At 41.0% G+C, this 25,608-nt stretch overlaps 1 long non-coding RNA gene across 1 annotated transcript in view; it reads left to right on the top strand.

The window, feature by feature from the left end:
- Positions 1 to 2,269: 2,269 nt before the first annotated feature.
- The window catches only part of LOC309631803, a 129,579-nt gene continuing 106,240 nt past the window's right edge, over positions 2,270 to 25,608 (top strand). The window contains exon 1 of the long non-coding RNA XR_014246562.1: positions 2,270 to 18,698. This is a non-coding gene — a long non-coding RNA (uncharacterized lncRNA). The remainder of the gene's footprint in view (positions 18,699 to 25,608) is intronic.

A 25,608-nucleotide genomic window follows, 5' to 3' on the forward strand; every position in this document is an offset into this window, starting at 1 on the left:
CTGCTCCTTCAGCTTTGGTTTCTAACAGCCAATGGTCTGTTTATTAGCAAATAAGAAAAGTGGCCCCACACCTTTTAGCATGTAGAACAGAGTGGTAGTGTTGCTGGGGTGGAAGCAGAAACTTTGCAAGGGAGTCGTATTCACTTCACTGTTATTTTCTTGAGAGGAAACTGGCCTTAGTGGCTTCCTTGCAACATTATATTACACTGCATTGCCCAAGGTCATTATCAATGCAAACCACAGTGGAACTAGGCCAAACTGCTCATAAACTTCACTTTATGACCTACCACAGGAATGTCCTCCACCTTTCAAGAAGGAGGTTCATTCCAGTGCTATTAGAAGTTTGATGATAAGACCTAGCACTTATGTTAAGACATTTACAACATGGATTTAACTTAAGAGAATGTAAGAAATTCACAGACATACTACCCAAAGCACTCTACAGATTAAGTGCAATCCCTATCAAACTACCAATGGCATTTTTCACAGAACTAGAACAAAAAATTTCACAATTTGTATGGAAACACAAAAGACCCCGAATAGCCAAAGCAATCTTGAGAAAGAAAAACGGAGCTGGAGGAATCAGTCTCCCTGACTTCAGACTATACTACAAAGCTACAGTAGTCAAGACAGTATGGTATGGTACTGGCACAAAAACAGAAATATAGATCAATGGAACAGGATAGAAAGCCCAGAGATAAACCCACACACATATGGTCACCTTATCTTTGATAAAAGAGGCAAGAATATACAATGGAGAAAAGACAGCCTCTTCAACAGTGGTGCTGGGAAAACTGGACAGCTACATGTAAAAGAATGAAATTAGAACACTCCCTAACACCATACACAAAAATAAACTCAAAATGGATTAAAGACCTAAATGTAAGGCCAGACACTATCAAACTCTTAGAGGAAAACATAGGCAGAACACTCTATGACATCAATCACAGCAAGATCCTTTTTGACCCACCTTCTAGAGAAATGGAAATAAAAACAAAAATAAACAAATGGGACCTAATGAAACTTAAAAGCTTTTGCACAGCAAAGGAAATTATAAACAAGACGAAAAGACAACCCTCAGAAAGCAAGAAAATATTTGCAAATGAAGCAACTAACAGAAGATTAATCTCTAAAATATACAAGCAGCTCATGCAGCTCAAAATCAAAACAACAAACAATGCAATCCAAAAATGGGCAGAAGACCTAACTAGACATTTCTCCAAAGAAGATATGCAGGTTGCCAACAAACACATGAAAGGATGCTCAACATCACTAATCATTAGAGAAATGCAAATCAGAACTACAGTGAAGTATCACCTCACACCAGTCAGAATCGCCATCATCAAAAAATCTACAAACAATAAATGCTGGAGAGGGTGTGGAGTAAAGGGAACCCTCTTGCACTGTTGGTGGGAATGTAAATTGATACAGTCACTATGGAGAACTGTATGGAGGTTCCTTAAAAAACTAAAAATACATCTACCATACGACCCAGCAATCCCACTACTGGGCATATACCCTGAGAAAACCATAATTCAAAAAGAGTCATGTACCACAATGTTCATTGCAGCTCTATTTACAATAGCCAGGACATGAAAGCAACCTAAGTGTCCATCAACAGATGAATGGATAAAGAAGATGTGGCGCATATATACAATGGAATATTACTCAGCCATAAAAAGAAACGAAATTGAGTTATTTGTAGTGAGGTAGATGGACCTAGAGTCTGTCATACAGAGTGAAGTAAGTCAGAAAGAGAAAAACAAATACCGTATGCTGACACATATATATATGGAATCTAAAAACAAAACAAAACAAAATGGTCATGAAGAACCTAGGGGCAGGACGGGAATAAAGACGCAGACCTACTAGAGAATGGATCTGAGGACACAGGGATGGGGAAGGGTAACCTGGGACAAAGTGAGAGAGTGGCATGGACATATATACACTATCAAACGTAAAATAGATAGCTAGTGGGAAGCAACCGCATAGCACAGGAAGATCAGCTCTGTGCTTTGTGACCACCTAGAGGGGTGGGATAGGGAGGGTGGGAGGGAGGGAGATGCAGGAAGGAAGAGATATGGGGATATATGTATACGTATAGCTGATGCACTTTGTTATAAAGCAGAAACTAACACACCATTGTAAAGCAATTATACTCCAATAACGATGTTAAAAAAAAAAAAAAGAACCTAGGGGCAGGACATGAATAGAGATGCAGATGTAGAGAATGGACTTGAGGACACGGGGAGGGGGAAGGGTAAGCTGGGACAAAGTGAGAGTGGCATGGACATATATACACTACCAGATGTAAAATAGATAGCTAGTAGGAAGCAGCTGCATAGCACAGGGAGATCAGCTTGGTGCTTTGTGTTCTCCTAGAGGGGTGGGATAGGGAGGGTGGGAGGGAGACACAAGAGGGAGGGGATATGGGGATATATGTATACGTATAGCTGATTCACTTTGTTATACAGCAGAAACTAACACACCATTTTAAAGCAATTATACTCCAATAAAGATGTAAAAAAAAAAAAAAAGTAGACAGAAAAAGCTGTCTACTGCTCCTGGAGATGCACTAACTGCAGAGAACATTCATTCATGCCACAAATATTTTTAAGTATCTGCCACATCCCTGAGACTGTGCTAGGTACTAGCACAGATGCACCAATTATGGTCCCTGCAGTCACAGAAGTTGAAGGCTATATGGGAAAGAGAGACAACACCATGGTCCTCTAAAGATTACAATCACTTCATCAAACACCGATCTTTAGGTCAAAAAATAAAAGCATACGTTTCTGGGAACACTTGAAAAAAAAAAAAAAGATATTCACAGACTCTCACTGCAACAGGGTCTAAAAGTTATAGTCTACATTCAGGCGTGCAAAAAAAAAAAAAATTGTAGTTTATTTCCCATAAATAATGACATTCTTCAGGCCTACCTTATTGATTAGTTGGGGATCAGGGGAGTGTTCAAAGTCTGAACTTGCTACAATGGATGGCAACACAGCTGGTTGAGTTTAAGCCATCTCTCTTACTCTCTTAGATGACTCAGTTTTCCCCCTCCTCTGGCTCTTCTTACGAAGGAGGTGAGGAGTGTGCATTTTGCATGACCTGAGGGCCCGTGTCCACATGGGGAGCTTCAGACTCTCATTGTTCTCCTGGGGAGTGGGGCCTCTGGTCCCATCTCTAGACTGATGGCCACAAGGGTGTGTGTCTGGTTCCAGCCAGTTTTCCTGGTCATAGATCCTCCAAGCTGCTCCCTGGGACATGCCCACCTCTGTGCTCCTATTTACCAAAGGCTACAGGACCTTCTGACCCCAGCAGCCTCCACAGGAGCTGCCCCAGCTCATCTGTGAGGCAGACTTGCTAGCAGTGCTGTAGTATCCTGCCCTGCCGTGTTGGCAGTGCCTGGGCGCAGGTCTTCTCCTAGAGACTGGCTGCCCCTGTCCCCCTCCCCCAGAGGAACATGCCACCAGCCGTGACCTCAGATTCCCTTACATCTGGATGTTTTTACTATAGAACCCCTGGAGGACCCACTCATAAGGGCACAATGAGATACACGTGCCTGAGCTCCCCACCCCCTACTCTATCTCAGCCTCACAATTGACCAGGGCTGGAAGGGGTATTTTTTCTACTACCTCTGTGATAACTAGGTTCTCTCTATGCTATAGAACGGGAGTTGGCAAACTTTTTCTGTAAAGGGCCAGAGAGTAAATATTTTAGGCTTTGTGGGCCATATGGTCTCTGTCACAACTATTCAACTCTACTGTTGTAGTGTAAAAACAGCCATAGACAGTATATAAATGAATGTGATTGTGTTCCAGTAAAGCTTTGTTTGCAAAAACGGGAGGTGGGCGGGATGTGGTCTGTGGGCCATTGTTTGCCAACCCCTGCTGTGGAAGAAACCAGTTGAGCTGAGTCTTCCAGGCACAGCGTCTGATAAGGAAAAGTGTGGTGGATGAGGGATAGTCACAGTTTGGGGGTCTGTTTGGAGTTTTTTGACACTGTTGCCATCAAACTGTGGCTCTGTGAATCTTCACTTTAAAAGCCCGTAACTGCTTTGACCAACAGAATATGGTGGAAATGGCAGCGTGCCTTTGCTAGCTCAGTCCTTAAGAGACTGGCAGATCTCTTTCTGTCTCTTGGAACCCTCGCTCTTGAAACCCTGAACTGCCATGTAAAAAGTCCAGTTACCCTGGAAAGACTATATGGAGAGGATCTTAGATTACACAGAGATGAGAAGGGTGCAGTCTTCCAGCCATCCCCACCAAGACGCCAGGCACATGAGCGAAATCGTCATGGATCGTTTAGGAAGCCCAGCTGAATTCCACCGATTGCCCCCCACCTCCCACCCAAGCCATAGGAGGCAGAAGACTCACCCCACAAAGCCCTTTCCGAGTTCATGACGCACAGGAATGGTTGTTCTTTGAAGTCACTAAATTAGGTGAATTGCCTGAACAGATTATGGATGAAAATTCAGTAGATTAATTCAAAAATATTATTCTTTTTCCGCTTAAAATCTAACAGAGTCACTAAATCTCATTGTTTCCTCTTCTTGGTAAATACAAGGTAAAGCTTCAAGCAACTGATTTCTTGTCTTACATATCAGAGCATGAGAAGATTAAATTTTCCTACCACAAAATTCCAGCCCAAAAATTCTGGAAGGAAACATGAGTGACTCAGATGAAACAGTAATTGGTTTGGGACATGAAGGTATGTTAGCATTGTGTTTGACAAGGATTACATTTTTACTGCCATGAAGGGGCTTGTATCTTCCTTGGCACAATTATGCAATCCCCCAGGGCTGCACACAGGACAGGACGTGTCTATTCAAGCATCACTGGAATAAACAGGATTAATGAACACGAGGCCTTTCTCCCTTCTCTCTGCTTTTCGAGAGAGGAGGATTCTTGCTTTGTGGGTATGCCAGCACCTGGACATTCCTCTTTGGTGCAGAATCTGGGTAATGGACAGATTTTCCCAAGGAATATAATCAGAGTGAGAGTTCCCAGAGTGTCTTTGTGGGGAGCGTAAATGGAGGCCCTAGGGTTGGGGGTGGGACTGGAGGTGGAGAGAGAATAGAGGAGCCACGTGGAGGGGAGGGAAAGCGTGGATGGGAGAGAAAGAAACAGATTGTCGGCCACTCTGTGCCACCTCTGTGAGTGGGAGACGCTGTGCCGGGTGCATGTGGGGGAAGAATTTTATAGTGGGCAACTGGGAATGGGGAGTAGATTGATGGAGTAGCAGCTGCTGCCTGTGTGGAAAACAGTGGCAGAGAGCAGAAGAGACGATTGTTAAGAGGTTTGGCTGGACATTAAGAACTTTATCTCCACCTCCATCTCTCTGGTCTTTTTTCAAAGGCTAAATGGCATTGAAATAGTTTGATTATTATATGTGCCTATTATAAACCAAGGTGTTTTCTTTTTTTCAAAAGTATCCTTTAGAGGAGAGGAATTATAGCCAAGTCCCTGTAAAGTTTCTCATATTTGGGGCTTTCTTTCACTTTATTTCGAGCAGCTAAGTGCTGTTTGGGGAAGGCACATTGGCCTAAAAGATCTCCATCAATGCTGTTTTTGAGTGATTCTGAAAATCTGGAAATTCCCTGATGGAGTCTAAGAAGGAAGCAAAAATATTAACTACAAATTTAGTTGTTTATTTCTAGGGTATCAGCTCATAATTGCAATCAGTGATATTCATTGTCTATAGAACATCTTCTATAGATCTCGTAAGTCTTATAAATCTTTAAATAGATCTTCGTAGGTCTTTAAAAAGCGAAACAGTACATATTTACGTTATGGAGATCAAACATAAACACCAACAAGGTGACTAAAAAGAAAAACAAGAGATCGAATATTATAGAATGGGTACTTGTTTCTTGAGGTGACATTTCCAGGGAGAACATCATTCACAGAATCAAAAAGAACAAATTCTCCAGTAACTTAGATGGAAATAAAGATGATGCACTATGAAATACTGTGGAGAGTGGTTCAAAAAGTAACTCTAGTCATGTTTTTAGTGATTTTTCTTATAGGGGTTTTCTTTATATCTCAGGTTGTTTTACTTGGGGACATATAGATGAATGTCAATTTCTTTTGTGCTTCTCTGCTATTTCTTTCAACTGACCCTGCACATACACTGAGCCACGTTGGGTCCCAGTTATATTCAGGCTTCACAATACATTCTTTAAGGCCTATTGAAATAAGCAAAAATAGCTTTTGTCTAAATTTCATGTATGTTTCAAAAGAAAATGTGGTGTTTAGAATCTTTGTTATCCCCAAATACTTGTTTTTGCGTTTCTCAGCATGCATAGATAATTTCAGAGAAAACTCAAGGTGAATCTCAGAGTTGATAATCACATATAATTGTGCTTCTTGAGATTGACACATAATTTTATAATATTACTTTAATTTGCCAAAGGAGAGGGTAGAAAAGGAGCTGGAAAACTTTCTTTAATCCTTGTGTTGATTTGGCATAAGAAGTTATGGCTAGAGGTATCTCGTTTTCTCTCGATTTGGCTTTGATCTGAGTAGAAGTCATGAATCAGCAAAGCACAGATCACATCTGACCCACAGACTTGCTTTGTTTGGTTTACACAATGTTTTTTGTTTGGTTTAAGTTTTTAACATTTCTCTTTAGATGGGGTTCACCATAATCACCACTACTCCTTACCCCCTGCTTGCTTTAGTCATTTATATTATCTTACTGGTCCCTGTGGATGGTTTTTTTGTTTATTGGTTTGGGTTTTTTTTGTTGTATTTTGTTTTGTTTTTTTGCAACCTTTGGTGAGAGTTTGTAGAAATTAGTTCCATAAATTGGCCATAAAACCTACAAAGCAATTTGCTTATGTGTCAGTTGCTTTATCATTTCTGGATTTACTATCAAGTGGCCTCAGGAGAAAAGAGGGAGCATTTGGTTGGCTCTCCCTGAGGCTTTCTTAATGTTGTGCTTTTAGTTTACTCATAAGTTTGGACCTAAAAATAATATTCGAGCACCCTGGTTACCACGGATGGTACTGGATTATTCCCTCTGAACAAAGACTTTTAGCGTTAGAGGAGTATGAAATGTAGGTTCTCAAGCTCACAAACAACAACACTAAACTTGAAAGAAAAGTCTGTTGCAATAGTGAGTAAAGCTTGATTCAGGCATTTCAAACATCTCTTGAGGACCTACTAACAATCAATAGTATTTTTCACCTTTCAGCATTTATTGTGCATTTCTTTTTCCCATTCTAAATAGACTAAATAGACTAAATAAAATAGTCTAAGTAGACTAAATAAATAGACTACAAAGAGAAGACTTTCTATTGAGAAGACCATGTCAATCACATTGGCATCTACTGGAAATGGTATTCCTGTGTGCTAGAATCCCTTATACGTCTCTTTTCATTTTTCTAGAAAAAAAAAAAATCTGGGTAACAGTAATATGTGTTTAAAAATAAAAGCCAGCTGCTCATCACACATTCACAACTTCCTCCCCTGCCCTCCCTGCTTCTTTGCCAGGCATACAGGAAGTCAGATTTTCAATTTTCAATTTTATCTTGCTTTTTAAAAATCTTCTACTGCAAAGCTTTTCTGTTTAGATGGATCTAGTGGCTGGAAGTGGGTATTTTTGTGCCCTGACTCGCTAAATAAAAAAGGTATTTATCCACTTTACCTTTTACCTTTGGACAAAAGGTATTTATCCAACACACTATCTAGTGCTTTTCAGACCAGAGGGACTAGATAACACATATATTCTAGAAGACTCCCATGTTATTCCACCAATTAATAAAATGACATTTTAGGCAAACATGTTCTCTTATGTACTTTATTTTAGGGGGAAAATATCTAAGATATTAGATGTGGGTGGTTGATTGCAAAAATGGCCCCAATTCTCTACCTGTTCTCATATCCAAGCCTTCTGCAAAGTGACTTTTTAGCTCCTCCCATCAAGAGATAGATTTTATTTCCCCACTCTTGAACCTGGGCTGGTCTGGTGACTCTCTTTGGCCAACATGGCAGAAGTGGTGGTGTCCCAGCTCTAAGCCTAGATCTCAAGAGACCTTGTGCTTCCATTCTCTCTTGGAGTCTTGCTGCTGTCACGAGAACAAGAATGAGAGAACTCATGGAGCAGAACCAAGTTACCCTGGCTGAGGCCATTCCAGATGAGGCAGCCCCCAGCCCACATGCCAGCTGGCCACGGATGCATGAGAGACACCAGCCAAACCCCGCCCCATCAGCAGAACTGCTCAGCCAACTACAGACTTGTGAAAAATAATGAAGAGTTCTTTTTTTGGAAACAATTTGTATTGAAGTATAGTTGATTTACAATGTTAATTTCTGCTGTACAGCAAACAATATGAAATAGAATATATATATATATTCTATTTCATGTTCTTTTTCCATTATGGTTTATCACAGGATATTGAATATAGTTCCCTGGGCTATACAGTAGGACCTTGTTGTTTATTCATCCTATATGTAATAGTTTGCATCTGCTATCCCCAAACTCCCAATCCATCCCTCCCCTAACCCCTCCCCTTTGGCAACCACAAGTCTGTTCTCTATGTCTGTGAGTCTGTTTCTGTTTCTTAGATATGTTCATTTGTGTCATATTTTAGATTCCACATATACGTGATATCATATGGTATTTGTCTTTCTCTTTCTGACTTACTTTACTTAGTATGATAATCTCTAGGCCCATTCATGTTGCTGCAAATGACCTTATTTCATTCTTTTTTATGGCTGAGTAATATTCCATTGCATATATATACCACATCTTCTTTATCCATTCATCTGTCGATGGACATTTAGGTTGCTTCCATGTCTTGGCTATTGTAAATAGTGCTGCAATGAACATCAGGGTGCATGTATCTTTTCGATTTGTAGTTTTGTCTAGATAAATGCCCAGGAGTGGGATTACTGGATCATATGGCAAAAGAGTTCTTGAAACACTGTGTTTTGGGGTGGTTTGTATGTGACAGTAGCTATTTGATGCACTTCCTCATAAAATAGGCATTTTGGTATATATGGACATATATCATAGGGAACAGGAACATAGATGTAGGTGCCACTACACTGTAGTTTGGAATTTAGTGTCAGATTCACTATGTTCAAGTCCAGCTATATCACTACAAAATGGCTGACAAATTAATTCCTCTAAACTTTAGTTTCCTCATGGAAACTAAGGAAAACTAGTACATTACAGGGCTATTGTAAGGATTAGAGATGATATACATAAAGTGCCTGGAAAACAGGTGCTCAATAAATGAAAATTACTAGTATGCTTATGTATATGTTTGAGGTTATGTGACTTGTAACTAATAAGTTTCACCTTCCTGGAGCCCACAGGTTATGAGCAATACATGTATAACTATTAAAGTGGTCTGTGTATCTGGCCCTCACAGGGAGGCCTGTCTAAAGCCAAGCTCCTCCAAGTAACTTTCTTCTCCTAGCAATATCTCAAGGTGGTTCTCCTTGGAGGTCTAGAAATTATCTGGCCCAGACCTTCACTCTCCACCCCCCACTCTTCACTTGTGCTGGATTTTTGCTATGGTTCTGTGTCCCTGCACTGTCCTTGCCCTGCCTTCCTGGTTTGTTGCTATTGTTTGATTGTTCCTCCCTGGTCTTCATGACTGCTGACAAGTTGACATTATTACTGTGGCTTGGCTTCTCCAGCCATTAGCTCTGTCTTATTACTCTCTTTATCAGTATTTTTAGCAGGTTCTCATGGCAAAGACTGGCTAGATACTCACCAAACCCCTTTCTCTCTCTGGGTACCTAGCTGAACTATATTTTCCAGTCACTAATATCTGTTGGGGACCATTTTTATTAAAATTTTGTTGCAGAATTGATGTATAACTCCATCAATGAAAAAAAATTTGTTGCAGAATTGATGTATAACTTCCAGGATAAAACAAGGCTGCACCTTCTCCATGCTGTCTTTTCATTCCATGGTTAGCTGGTTGGAAAAGATAGACTGGAAGACAACGGTGGCATAGGGGATGACAAAAGTACTAGATGGAAAGAGCCTGGATCCCTGTGTCACCACTTGGAAGAGAGCCACCTAAAAGAATGACCTGACCAGGAACATCTGCATTAGTCTTTGCATGAGTTAGAAATAAATTTTCTTTATGTTAATAAGTCTCTGAGATTGGAGGGGTTGTTCATTACCATCAAGTAGCCTAACATATTCTGACTAATACAACTCCCAAATTTTATAGCCCTATTTTCTTTGTTTATTAAAGTGCTCCTACCATAACAGCTTTAATTTGTCTCATTGCTTCTGACAGAGTCTTTGCACCTTTAAGCCTGGGCAAATTGCCTAGAATTTGGGTGGAAAGAAAATATAAACTAACTCAACAAATACGTATTGAACACATTTGCTAGGTATTGGGCTAGGCACAGAGGTTGGATAGATGAAACACAAAAAGAACATCATAGTGCCTCACTCAATGTTACACTTCCTCAGGACTGACTTCTGATGTCTACCTCTTCTGCTCCCAATTATAAATTCCCCGGATACTGCAAGAAGGGCAAGAAATAGTCTTTTTTTCCTCTGCTTCTCCTTCACAAGTCTCAATCCTGAGGATACAGGTGAGTGCCATCATATCTTATTACATTTCCCTCCTAGAAGACCCATTTGAGGCTCCTTAAAGAAGCTACCTCTTTGCTTCCCCTTCCATTCCACAACTTCAGAGGTGACTAGGACAATTACGCAACGCCCATAAACATCCTCACTGTAGATATAAAATTTCAATGTCACAGTATTTTTATTGTTGTTGTCATTTATTCTCCTGCAAAAATGCCAAGAAAGATGGATCACAAGATTGTGAATCTATGGGTTTCACCCTAACATTGTTTACAACCTGAAATGTACCTGGTTATTCAAAATGGGAAAATAAATAATTGGTAAAATGATGCTTAGCTTTATTTTCCACTGAAAAAGATAAGACACTTGGATAAAGAGAGAGACTCTTTGACAGAGGAAAGGTGAGGTTGATTTAAAAAAAAAAAGTCCCGGCGGTGATACTTATTTCAATCATAAAAAATTTGCATTCCCAATTTAGCTTCATAGTCCTGAAACATTTCTCCTTCCAATGCTTTTGGTTTTTCATCTGCCGCTAAACAACATGTTGCTGAATAATTAAAGAGTCACATTTGGGGGGTTTTCAAGGATCTTTGTGTATTAGTTGGATGGCGTTTAGGGCCAGGCAGCAAGGTGGTTCAGAAAAACTTCAGTTTATATTTATTTGCCTGTTGAAAAATGTTAAAAGGGCCTTTTTGAAACCGGAGGTGTCTACTGAGTCCAGAAAGAATCAGAGGAGCCACAACGGCTGGATGCTATAAAAGCCTCAGGATTGGAACTCATCCTTCAATCATTTCACTAACCATACATAGAATATTCAGCAAAGGGATGTTTGCCACGGAACCATTATCTGTTTCCCAGCTCTGCTGTGTCTGACAGTAAGTGAGATCGGCTTGCTTTGATACTGAACGTGTTGGGTGGAAATAATTAATTCTTAGTCTGTATAACTAAATCATTGTTTCGCCTCTTTTCCCAGCTTTAATCAGGTTCCCACGGGCCACCCGCTGCGCCTGCGCACAGGACCACGCACGTGCTCCCTGTGAGCTGTCAAATCCCGTCTGCCAAAAGAAATCTGCTTTACAGATTTTAGATGGGATTTAAGATACTAAACAGTGTTCTTCAGTGAACAATAACGAGATTCTACTAACAACTTGATTTACAGACTAAATGTGACAGATGTGACTAATCTGGTATTGATAATACTACAAAATATAATAAAATTCTATTTTTAAAATAGTGCCAGTTGAGAACCTTTCTTCCGTGTAAACAGTTCAAAGTGTTTTAGGGGAGAAGTAACCCTGTTTTCTGCTTATGCTGCAATTGGCATGAAATATTTCACTAATGAAGTGAAAGCACTACATTTTTTTTATTGAGTGTTAAAATTTTTAAAAAGACAAAAAAACCTAAAAAAAAAAAATTTGGAAGCCGAGCAAAGATAGCAAGACTAACTTTATTTTTATAATTCTCTGAGTATTGAGTTCAAGAACCTAGTAGCTAGCACAGAGCTTGCCACTCAACAAAGATCTGTTGGGGCAAAATCTTTAAATGTTTCTTCAATTGAAATGTCTGTTTTATCTCTAGCCTGACTTTTTATCTGTGTGGAATGTTTCTCTGGCAAAAGTACTATATTCTGACACATAGTTCTTTTTTCTAAGTACTAAGTTACATTGCTTTTGGAGTTTCTGACTTTGAATATACCCCATGTGGGACATTTCAAATGGTGAATGGAACTCTTATGCCGCTGGAAATTCTAAACTACGTGAAAGAAAACTTGTTTCTCTTACTCATTTTCTGTTCAACCATAATTTTTTTGTCAGTGCTGAGATAAATTCAACTGCAGTAAATAAGTTGCTCAGTTGATATTCTTGTGTTGCTGCCTTTATTTTTCTTATGACATTCTGGAATTCTTCTGTTGTTAAAAGGAAAGAAAACTCAGTTTGGTGCCTGTTTCCTTTTCCCTGACTTGATTTTAGAAATTAATGAGAATGCTAATGAAATAGCAAAGAAAATAAAAAATATAAACAAACCAACAAAACGTTACTGTATAAGCAAACCTGAGACCACAGAATGAAAAAAAAAAAGGAAAGAAAACTCAGAAGGAGGTACCCTTTGAACTAAAATGTTAATAAGAATATATGAAAAGAAAAAGAGAGAAAATAGAAAACAGAAGGAGAAGAGTCAAAAGATGCTTTGATATAGACATAGCAAAGATCTTGCTTCGGAGCCTTCTACTATAGGGTTCAGATCTTCTGGGGGCGTCTGTTGAATGAACAGGACAGGTGGGCCTCACTGAGGCCTTTGACATGCTTGTTAAGAAGCCTCCTGGAAAACAATGCTAGTTCTGTCCGCCCCTAGAATTAAGAAACACTGGACTCTTCTGAAGGCCAGGTGAAGGGGATAATCTTGGGGGAGGGGAGGTTTGAAGAGCTCTTTAGAGAGAACTTATCCTAAGGAAAGATGAGTGTTTAAAGAGACCTTTAAGTAGCCATTGGAATGGGACGGTGCTATGGTCTGAACGTTTGTGTCCCCTCGTGATTGGGATTAGTGCCCTTATAAAAGAGGCCCCACAGAACTCCCTAGCCCCTTCTGCCATGTGAGGACACAGTGAAAAGACAGCTATCTGTGAACCAGAAAGAGGGCCCTCTGCAGAACCCCAGGACCTCCAGAACTGTGAAAAGCAAATTTCTGTAGTTTATAAGCCGCCCAGTTTATGGTATTTGTGTCACAGCAGCCCGACAGTCGAAGGCAGATGTGGACTTCTAACACAAGACAGGAACTGTGGCTTGAATCTACACCCAGCCCCACCTTCAGATCCATGTCTGAGTCTAGGAGGAAAAAGCTGGTCGAAAACATCAAGAGTTGCTTCTCGAGAAACTGTGAAGGGCACAGCTGTACTGCTTTGGGACACTCTATGGAGGAGGGTTTCAGTTTCTCCCACATTCCTATAAAATTATGATGTGACCTCAGCACTTGACCACCGTAAGAGTTGACACCTGTGTCCCGCAGAGCAGCCCAGAGCAGTGGCCTGTCAGCTGGGGGTCAGCGTGCAGTGAGGAGCCAAGTCCCGTGGCCACAGGCCTAGAAGACGACTGCTCCTGGGGGATGGAAGGAGAGTGGGGGGAGGGCGTCCAGCAAGTCCCACGGTCACCAGGCCGTAGGGCACAGGAGGGACACCTTCTGGGGATGCCCAGTGGCAGTGGGGAGTGGGAGGGTGGCTTCTCAAGGGACCAGAGGTGCCACATAAGCCAGTGAAGGCAGTAGGCCAGCAAAATGTAGGTGGAGAGACGAATATGGCCCCAGAGACGGCTGAGGCCTAGAGACACTTGGGTTAGAGAGAGAAAAAGGGATCCTGAAGGAGAGATCTTCAGTTTCACTTGTGGATTTCAGAAGAGGCAGAGCTGGGATTTTAAGGTAGGTCTGGCTGAGTCTAGGCCCTGCTTTATTCATCACTAAGCACTACTGCTTCAAACAAAATGATTAGTGCAACATGTGGCCCCAAGCCAGGCCCTGAGCTTGAATGTCTTATTCTACCACGTGAAAGAACAAGGAGTAAAAATTCATGTTTTAAATAATGAAATAAAATCTGTGTGAAATTTTTTAAAATTATTTACTGATAATGTCAAGATATAGGAAAGCTATTTGTGCTGGGAATTGATCTGATAGAACAACAACAACAAAAAAAACAGATCCAATAGATTCACAGCCGCTGATGCTGGGAATTGATAGAAGTGATCTGACTGCCTGGTGCCCAGGTACCCCTCGGCGGCCCTCCCCACCAGAGCCGACACAGCTGACCCCACCATCAGTGGGCAGTTCAGGCCTGGTCTCCAGGCCACCCCTTAGATCCCGCTGGGAGCTTTTAAAAATCACGGGAACTCTGCCTGCACCTCGGGCTAATTACATCAGTATCTCTAGGTGTGGGACTCAGGCTTCGGGAATTTTTAAAGCTCTCCAGGTGATTCCACTCTGCAGTCACAGCCCAGAACGCTGCTCCAGGATCTCTGCAGACCTCGGGAAGAAGGGCTGAAGGAAGCCTTGCCCAGCATCGTGCCCTGGGACCAGTGACCGGGCAGCCCGTTTGGAGGCTCACCTCTGCCCCGGCCCCCGACAACACGCCGTGCAGGGGTGCCTGGCCCACGTTTGCAGATGGGTCTACAGGTGAGAGGATTGCTTTTCCTAATGGGATCTTTATAACACTGTTGGCTTTACGCGGTGATTATAGATGGTCATAAATATCTAAAAGTGATATTCTGAGGTGCTTTTAGTCCCATGGCACTTGCTGTGAAGCCTCCGAGAAGTCATTGTGCCTCTTTCTCGTCTCAGGCACAAGCTTTATCGCGAAAGGGCCAGTTCTGTTTCTGTTTTCTTTTGACCGCAGCCTTCTGCTGGCTGATGATACTGTTTATTTTGTTTTATTAAATATTCTTGACTATGTTAAACTTGTTGAAACATACACACACACACACACACACACACACACACACACACACACACACACAGCTGGCAGCCATCTAGCTCAGCAGGGGGCCCGGACAGAAAGCTGGACTTCTGCCTTTACCTCCAGATCCAGGCTCTGTCTGGTGCATCAGTTCTAATTACAGACACCCTCCTTGTTCCTTGAGTCCGAGTTCCTGTTTTAATAACCTGCTTCACACTCCAATTCCTACTACTTTGGGCTTTATCTGTCTCCCTGAACCAGAAGTCTACCTGCAACTGTTATCAAATTGCCTCAAGCCTGCAATTCACGGATAGCTGTTCCTAAAGCCGTCACCCGTTCCTATGTCGTGCTTTGCGGTGCTTTGCACACCAAACACACACTCTTGCTTGTGGCCGTTAGCTGCTGGACTGGATCATTATCCTCCTTGTCCCATACGCTTCCTCGTCCCCGCCATGGAGCTCGCCTCTGCTCCCAGCCCTGTCCCACACTGTCGGCTCTTCTCCATCCATCACCTCACTGCACTTAGTGGAATCCTCTCATGACCAAGCAGGAGCACTTACCAAAAGCAACCAGTCACTGGCTCTTAGGTATTGATATATTTCATCCCCCCAAATCGTCTAGTGGTATTTGAAATGCTTTTTAGAATATATATGTAAGTTATGTGCTTCCTGTTCAACAGATCAAGAACAGAAAATCTATATTTAATATGATTAAATACATGTTCATTCATTCAATAAATATTTTACCTGCCAGGCACGATTCTAGGAATGAAGGATACAAGACAGACCAGATTCCTGTTCCATGGGACTTACATTCTAGTTAGAGGAGACAGACATATAAAACACATTAAAAAAAAATACTGTTGAAGAATGCTAAAAATGGTACAAATGAACTGGTTTGCAAGGCAAAAATAGAGACACAGATGTAGAGAACAAACGTATGGACACCAAGGGGAGAAAGCGGGGAGGGGGGATGAATTGAGAGATTGGGATTGATATATATACACTAATATTTATGAAATAGATAACTGATATATAAAAAAAAGAATGCTAAGTGCTATGAAGCAAATAGAACAGGGTGAAGTGATAGAGAAATTTAAATTAGGTAGTTAATAAGGTAATTAGTGAAGAGGTGGTTAAAGCGTGAATGATAGAAAGGTCTGGGGGAAAAGTGTTCCAGACAGAAGGATGAGCTAGGACAAAGGTCCCATGGTGGCAACAAGCTTGACATCATTGGGGACAGTAAGAAGGCTCTGGAAATGGGTGTGTAGGGAAGAGTGGGATCAGGTGAAATCAGAGAGGTTGGCAGGGTCAGATCAGGTAGAACCTTAATACCAATGTAAGGAGTATAGATATTATTCAAAGTGTCATCAAACGCCATTGATGGGATTTAGGTACAGGCCTGAAGTGATCTGATTTACATTTGTAAAACATCACTTGGATTACCAGGCAGAGAACAGATTATAAAGGGCAGGAATGGAAGGAGGGAGACCTGTTTAGAAGGAAAAATGTATCAGTCTGGATACATTTGGCTTGGCTTTGACTAGTGGGTTATAATGCAGATAGAAGTGGATGGATTCAGAATATATTTGGGGATGGAGTGGATGTCAGGAGGGGTCAGAGGTATAGGAAAGTGATGAAGCAAGAACAGCCTGTAGATTGAAACTTAAACATATGGTTAATTCTTTTAATGTGAAAATCTTTATTTTGACAAATAAGTACAGTATAAAAAAATTGACCTGAAAAGTTAAAAAAAACTTTAGAACACTCCCTAACACCATACACAAAAATAAACTCAAAATGGATTAAAGACCTAAATGTAAGACCAGACACTATAAAACTGTTAGAGGAAAACATAGGCAGAACACTCTATGACATAAATCACAGCAAGATCCTTTTTGACCCACCTCCTAGAGAAATGGAAATATAAACAAATGGGACCTAATGAAACTTAAAATCTTTTGCACAGCAAAGGGAAACATAAACAAGACGAAAAAGCAACCCTCAGAATGGGAGAAAATATTTGCAAATGAAGCAACTGACAAAGGATTAATCTCCAAAATTTGTAAGCAGCTCATGCAGCTCAATATGAAAAAAACAAACAACCCAATCCAAAAATGGGCAGAAGACCTAAATAGACATTTTTCCAAAGAAGATATACAGATTGCCAACAAACACATGAAAGGATGCCCAACATCACTAATCATTAGAGAAATGCAAATCAAAACTACAGTGAGGTATCACCTCACACCAGTCAAAATGGCCATCATCAAAAAATCTACAAACAATAAATGCTGGAGAGGGTGTGGAGAAAAGGGAACCCTCTTGCACTGTTGGTGGGAATGTAAATTGATACAGCCACTATGGAGAACAGTATGGAGGTTCCTTAAAAAACTAAAAATAGAACTACCATATGACCCAGCAATCCCACTGCTGGGCATATACCCTGAGAAAACCATAATTCAAAAAGGGTCATGTACCACAATGTTCATTGCAGCTCTGTTTACAATAGGCAGGACATGGAAACAACCTAAATGTCCATCGACAGATGAATGGATAAAGAAGATGTGGCACATATATACAATGGAATATTACTCAGCCATAAAAAGAAATGAAACTGAGTTATTTGTAGTGAGGTGGATGGACCTAGACTCTGTCATATGGAGTGAAGTAAGTAAGAAAGAGAAAAACAAATACCGTATGCTAGCACATATATATGGAATCTAAAAAAAAAAAAAAAAACAGGTTCTGAAGAACCTAAGGGCAGGACAGGAATAAAGACGCAGACGTAGAGAATGGACTTGGGGACATAGGGAGGGGGAAGGGTAAGCTGGGACAAAGTGAGAGAGTGGCATGGACATATATACACTACCAAATGTAAAATAGCTAGCTAGTGGGAAGCAGCCGCATAGCACAGGGAGATCAGCTTGGTGCTTTGTGACCATCTAGAGTGGTTGGGATAGGGAGGGTGGGAGGGAGACACAAGAGGGAGGAGATATGGGCATACATGTATATGTATAGCTGATTCACTTTGTTATAAAGCAGAAAGTGACACACCATTGTAAAGCAATTATATTCCAATAAAGATGTTAAAATTTAAAAAAAATGTTTTAAAAGATGCCTCTTAGGTACCAATTACTGAATAATCTGTTACACCCTCAATTTACTGGGCAGTTTCACAGCAAATAGAAAAGCATAGCATCCCTACTCTTTAACAAAAATCTAAATAATGTTTGGTAGGGACAGTGGTGTACTCTGCCCATCAAATAATGTAATGTCGTCAATACTATTCTATTTTACTATTATTACTTTCAACAAATTGGCAGAAGGCACTTTGACAGTCGTTTGGTGTTCCACACACACACATGTAACCTGGCTCCCGCGTGATTGCAGAGTCTGTCAGTGGCGACGTGAACAGAAGGAGCTGGGGCAGCTTCTGTGGGGAGAGCCAAATCTCAGTCCTCTCACATTTCATCCTGGCTGCCAACAAATGTCCCCTCCGTGTAGGGAAGGGCATTTCTGCTGATGTCCTGCTTTCTTTTTCGCCTCCTCACCCTGACATGACCTTGGGAATACAGCTCCCTGAAGCAGGAGTTCTTCCCACTCTGCTTTAGAGTATTCAGGCTCCAACTATAAGGTATTGATTAAAGCATGGACTTGCTTGTGTTCACATCAAAGACGTTTTGGATGTAAAGGTCGGTGGGAAGTAAATTATTGCTATTTTTTCCTGAATTACTGTCGTAGATGTTTTGAAAATTGTAGTAAGGAAAGTGAGTATCATTCTTGAGTGATAACCTTGTCCTTTTCATGTATTTTCTTTATATATGTATACACACACACACACACACACACACACATTGGCACATATTGTGCTTTTATAAAATTGGAGGTTTCCTGCTTTTTTCACTTAACAATTTATCATATGCATTTTCTCATATCACTCCTTTTCTAAAACATGATTGTTAATGACTGCAATCATATGCCTGTCCCATAATTTTTTAACCATTCCCTACTGACAGATATGAAGGCTCTTCTCACATTTTTGGTCATATAAATAATGCTGTGATAAACATCGTTGAACATAAATCTTTGTTTATGCATCTGATTCATTTTTTAATTTTTAAATTAATTTTATTGATTCCTAGAAATTAAATAACTAGGTCAAAAGAGAAGGAGTTTAAGGCAAATTCCCTGCCACCAAAGTTAACACTAGTAATGATGACAGCAGCTGTTTGAAAGTGCCTGTTTCACCACAGCCATTTTATGAATGGATATAAGATGTTCTCATGTGGGGGAAAAAATAGAAAAAATGACACTGGTGTATTTAATTTAAAGTGTTTTTTTTTTAATTTACAGTTTGAGTCTTGAACACCTTATATGTCCTTTAGCCACTATCATGAATTGGTATATCAGTAATTTGCCCATTGTTGTATTAGGAAAAGTTTATTATTGATTTATGAAGGCCCTTTATATAATAAATGAAACCCTTTGAAAGTGATATAATTCTAAACACTTTCCTAGTTTGTTCCTTCCCTTTTAATTTTTGTTTTTGGGTTTTTTTAAAAAAAGCATGCTTTTTGAGGGAATTCTGCATCAAAATTAATAGCAGATATTTGGGAGTCCAATCTGAGATCAAATCCTGACTCTGCTTCTTACTAGCTGTGTCTTTCAAATTATTTAACTTCTTTAAACCTCAATTCCCTATTTTTAAAATCAATGTAATACCACCAATGTGATAAATTTATGATAAAGAGTAAATATAATAATAATAATAATCTTAACATTTGTGTCAGGTATTATGTACTCTTTTACATGGTGCATTTATTTTTAATTTTATTGAAGTATAGTTGATTTAAAATGCTGTGTTAATTTCTGCTGTACAGCAAAGTGATTCAGTTACACATATATACATTCTTTTTCATATTCTTTTCCATTATGGTTTATCACGGGATATTGAATATAGTTACCTGGGCTATACAGTAGGACCTTGTTGTTTATCCATCCTATATGTAATAGTTTGCATCTGCTAATCCCAAACTCCCAATCCTTCCCTCCCCTACCCCCTCCCCTTTGGCAACCACAAGTCTGTTCTCTATGTCTGTGAGTCTGTTTCTGTGTCTTAGATATGTTCATTTGTGTCGTATTTTAGATTCCACATATAAGTGATATCATATGGTGTTTGACTTTCTCTTTCTAACTTACTTTACTTAGTATGATAATCTCTAGGTCCACTCATGTTGCTGCAAATGGCATTATTTCATTCTTTTTTATGGCTAATATTCCATTGTATATATATATACCACATCTTCTTTATCCATTCATCTGTCGATGGACATTTAGGTTGCTTCCATGTCTTGGCTATTGTAAATAGTGCTGCAATGAACATTGGGGTGCATGTATCTTTTCGAATTATAGTTTTGTCTGGATATACGCCCAGGAGTGGGATCGTTGGATCATATGGCAACTCTATTTTTAGTTTTCTGAGGAACCTCCATTCTGTTTTCCACAGTGGCTACACCAATTTACATTCCCATTACATGGTACATCTTGTTTAATCCTCACAACAGCCTTATTAGGAAATCTTCTGATATTAGGGCATATTAATTATGATAGAAAATGCAAATTCAGGGCTCTGGGGAGTCCTATAGTAAAAACAACCTGGTAAGCTTTGTTTATCTCAGCATCTGCCCAAGTTATTTAATCACAGAAACTCTTTTTTCAGGCCATGAATATTATACAGTACTGGCATTTCAAGGAGAAACTTATTTTAAAATTAAATTTTATTTTGAGATAATTGCATATTCACATGCAGTTTTAAGAGATAATACAGAGAAATCCCACGTGCCCTTTACCAGTTTCCCCCAGTGACAACATCTTGCATAACTATAGGACAGTATCACACCGAGGACATGGCCATGGATGCAGCCAAGATACAGAGCACTTCCCTCACCGCAAGGATCCATCCTGCTGAACTTCTACAGCCATGCCCACTTCTCTTCCACCCACCCCCTTTTCTTTATATCTTCTATTTCTTTGCTGAGCCTTTCTATTTTTTTCATTTGTTTCAATCATAGTTATAATTGTTCTTTGGAGCATTTTTATCCTGGCTGAGTTAAAATCTTTGTCAGTTAATTCTACCATTTCCATGATACTGATGTCCTTTTTCATTCCACTTGTGATCTTTCTGATTCTTGGTATGATGAGTGATTTTTCAAGTACACCCTGGATATTTTCATATTATGTGATGAGACTCTGGATCTTACTTAACCTTCTATTACTGACTTTTTCTGGTCCTGCTCCAGCACAGGAAGTTGGGGGGCACTGCCTCATTTGCCAGATGAAGGGAGAAGTCCATGTTTCCCACTCAGCTTTCATTGACACTTAGGGAGGTTGGGGGGCTCCTCGTTACTGCTGGGCAGAGACGGCAGTTCAGCTCCCCATGTGGTCGCACGTGGGGGGCAGGGGCGGTTGACAACTCATTACTGCTGGTGACGGTGACGTGGAAGCCTGGCTTCACTCCCACTTCCTCTGACACCATCCCTGAGGAGGAAGAGGGTGCCTCCTTCCGGCCAGGGGGAAATGCAAGTCCAGGCTCCCGCATGGTCTCCGTGGACACAGCAGGAGGGTGGGAGATGGGGGCAGCTCATTGCCTAGTGGGATGAAGGTCCCAGCCCCTGCTTGTCCTTCTCTGACACTACCCCAGAAGGGGCATTAAGGTGCTCGTTACAGCCTCTCAAGACTGAAAGTCTAGGCTCCCCACACAGCCTTTACTGGTGGGAGTGAGAGGGGGCCACAGTTTTTCTTGTGCTCTTGGCTAGAGGAGAGTGGTTACAGTCTAGAAGGTTTTTGTCATGCGAGGCTGTCGCTTTCCTGCAGCTTTGACTAGGGACAGCAAGTTTTTGTTGGGATCCTTTTGGGCCGTGTCTGTTGACATTTCTAGATTGCCGGCTTCTTTAGCTCCGAATCTGGGATATACGAGGCAAAAAGAAACCTTAGGAAACTAACCACTGTGTCATTCCTCAGGTCCCATGCTCCCCTAGGTGGTCTACCTTTTCTCTCCACCTTTCAGAGTTTTGTTTTATAAATAATGTCCAGGGTTTTTAGTTGGAGAAGTAGGGCAGAGGAGTAGGGCAAAGCATCTTTGCTCCATCTTCCCTGAAGCAGAAGCCTTTCCAGGGCACGCTTTGAGAAACGCTCTTTATCATGCTTTGTCATTGAGTTGCAACATCCCAACATGTTCAAAGTACTTTGTTACTTATAATGGATAAAGCGTCAAGGCTTGCAAATGATTTACTCTTTGATAGATCAGAGAAGGTACAAGGTTATCCTACCTTTCTGGTAGTTTTTGTAGGATAACCAACCACCCCAACACTTAGCAGCTTGAAACAAGGACCATTGATTTAGCTCATGGCGGGGCAGAAATTTGGGCTGGGTTCCACTAGGCACTTAAATGTGTCTGTGGTCTGCGGCGAGTCAGCTAAAGCCCACTCCTTGGCTGGGTTCTCTCATATCTGGGGCTCCAGCTAGATGACTGGGCTGACTCAGGGCTGGTAAACGTGGTGTCTCATCCTTGCAGCTCACACAGGGAGGTCACAGATCCAGCGGAGAAAGCAGAAGTGGGTGTGGCCTCTTGAGGTCTAGGCAAGGCTCTGGCGGTCACTTTTACCTCCTTCTCATGGCCAAGCAAGGCATAAACCAGTCCAGATTCAAAGCATGGGGGGAAATAGACTCCATGTGTTGATGGGAGAAACAGCAAAGTCACTTTATAAAGAATGTGGTTTACAGGGGGAAGGGTCAAGAACTGTGGCCAGTTTTCCAACTTCTAATATCCCCATAATAATGTCTTCTCAACTTGCATTTTCTAACATGTTTTCTTAGTAGGAAAAAAGTTGTGGCCAGTAATTGCTCATAACCACTGGATAAACTCTTGGGAGAATGTCCCATGTATGAGCGTCACTGGTGATAGCAGGAAACAGCTGATAGCCAGTCAGGGTGACTGACCTAAAATGCAAATCCGATCATGTCACTCATGAACTTAAGACTCATAAATGACTTCCCAATGTCTACAAAGAACTCCAAACTCAGCATAACCCATAAGGCTGCCTGTGTCCTCACCAACCTCCCACCTCTGGCTCTACATTCCAGTATACGGATCTGCTCACTGCTCCCTTGCACCCACCGTGTTATTCCAGACTTTTCCCTACCCTTTGTGCTATTTCTTCTGCCTGCAATACCCTTCCCCACCTGCTCCTCAGCCGTCTTCTGTCAGGCTCGCTCTCCCTCCTCCGTCCAGGTTTAGCATATGGGTCATGCCCTTGAGTGAGGCTTCTCTGCCCTCCCCTTTCTCACAGGCTGGATTTATTGACTCATCTCTGTGCTCAAAACGTGCCTTGTGCATCGTGCTAATTGAGTACTTGTTATATTATATTGAAATTTTGCATTTTTAAGTCTGGCTTCCCCACTAGACTGTGAATTCCTCCAAGACAGAAAGCCTATTCTCACTTAACTTTGTAGCTGCAGTGTCTAGCACAGTGCGTATAATACTGAATAAATAATATAGCAGGTGGTGGTGGTACCCCCATCCATATCTCTGGGGCCTTACCACTTTCCTATGCTCTGGGTGTGACTTCCAACTATTGTAGGCTCATGGCAATTCTAGCTGTTCTCAAAATAATTCACTATGCATGTCTTCAGATAATAAGAGATGGGGCAAGATGCTTCTATTTGAAGATGATCTAAAAAGAAAATACAGTGATTTTTATATGCCTCGACCAAACAAAAAATGAATTTATAATAATTGTTTATGGGGTGAGGCATGCTTTGGTTTTAGTGGTGAAGGACTCAGCTTTGGAATCAGAGTGATCTGTGTTCAGATCTCCTTCTCATTAGATAGTCAACCTAGACACAGAACCCAGCCTCTAGTTAACTTCATCTGTAAAATGGAGCTAATATAACTGAGTTGTTGTGAGAATTAAATGATATAATCCTTGCAGACTGCATAAGCACATAGAAAACTGTTATGATTGTTTTTGTTTTTAGAATGGTTATGGCTAGAAATTTACAAATCTATACATAATCTGAAAAGAGAATTTTGCAGAGGTCATACAGTGGAAAATCAAGGCTGTTCATTGTAAACCTGGAAAAGTGATCTTGCACAGAGTCACAAAAAGGCTAACTTCTTACATTTCAGAATGTCTAGGACCTATTGATCTTCGGCCCTTTTGCAAGTTAAAGGTATTGAGTAAAAGGGAGCCATTGGTCTCTAGAGTTACAGTTTGGTGGAGTCTCTGCAGGAGAGGGTGTGTGGGTGTGTGTGGGTGTGTGTGTGTGTTTTAAAGAAGTGGAAACCTCTGCTAAATGCTCTGTAAACAAGCTTTGTTGGATTAGCAGAACCTGCAGAAAATGTGGTGACTGAAACCAGAACCATCAGTAGACTCTAGTATGCTGTAGTTTTCAACTCTTCCTAAAAGCCTCATGTAAAACAGATCTCAGCAAAGCTGCTCTGTTGGAAGAGGGAAGAACATGTGCACTCTGCTTTGCCTTAATTCCCCCACCCCGTCCCCACCCCTCCATGTGGGTAAAAGGAACTGGGAGACCTGAGTTCCAGACCCAAGTATCCCACTCCCCTGGCTATGTGTGATCTTGAACAAGTTCCAGCCTCTCTGTTTTCAACTGCCTCATCCATAAGATGAAGAGACCTTGTGGTGCCTTCCATTCTATAGCTATGATTTTCAAAGTCTTCCCACCAGCTTTTTTCTGGAGCTCCCTCCAGCTTCTCTGAGTTCTGGAAGCTCCACAGTTGGCCTCCGCCTTTGGCAAGGACTGTGCTTTTCCCTTATCCAAGAAGGAGTCAGAATTTTCAAAGTAACTGATACTGTATCTAGCGCTCTAGATGAGATTATAGGTTGTGCCTGCCAAGTCTGCATTGTGGTTTGGGAGAAATTTTAGGAGAAATAAACACTGAGAGCTGCAGATGAGGAACTAGTGCTAAGAATGCAAGGGGCAGGCTTTCTGTGAATGATGATAATAATGTTGATGCCATTAAACAAGCAACAGGCATCTATAGGTAACAATCAGCACTAATTGTATTTAAATCTGCACCTCAGACACTTTTGCTACAGTATAAGAACAGGAATCCTCAATTTTGATTTAGGATTTAAAATTCCAGATGTCCCCTCACCTCTACCCCACTGACACACAGAAATTTCAAATTCAGTTGACGTGGGTAGGGCCTAGTTTTTTGTACTCGGGGAATTCTGAAGTCAGCCAAGTTTGAGAATCACTGTGTTCAGAGAGCTAATGTGCCTGTCTGCTTCTTCCTCAAGGCAGACATTTGCATATACCCATCAAAAGCAAATAAAACTGAAATCCTTTTATCATCTACCTGACTAAATCCAGCTTTCAGTGACTGTCATTACTGTTTCAGTATTACCTAACCCTGCTCGGCACACAACAAAGTTAATATTTACACTGTTTACAAAACGGTTCAATGAGTACTGAAACCACAGCACACAGAAGAGAATTTGCTGCATCATGATCTCGTTTGAATTCTCTGATGGCGGTTCAGTGGTCTGTGTGACAGAGTTCAGGGACTTTGGACTATCT

Source organism: Balaenoptera borealis (genome assembly GCF_965194805.1).
Source record: "Balaenoptera borealis genome assembly, chromosome: 7".
NCBI classification, from domain to species: Eukaryota; Metazoa; Chordata; class Mammalia; order Artiodactyla; family Balaenopteridae; genus Balaenoptera; species Balaenoptera borealis.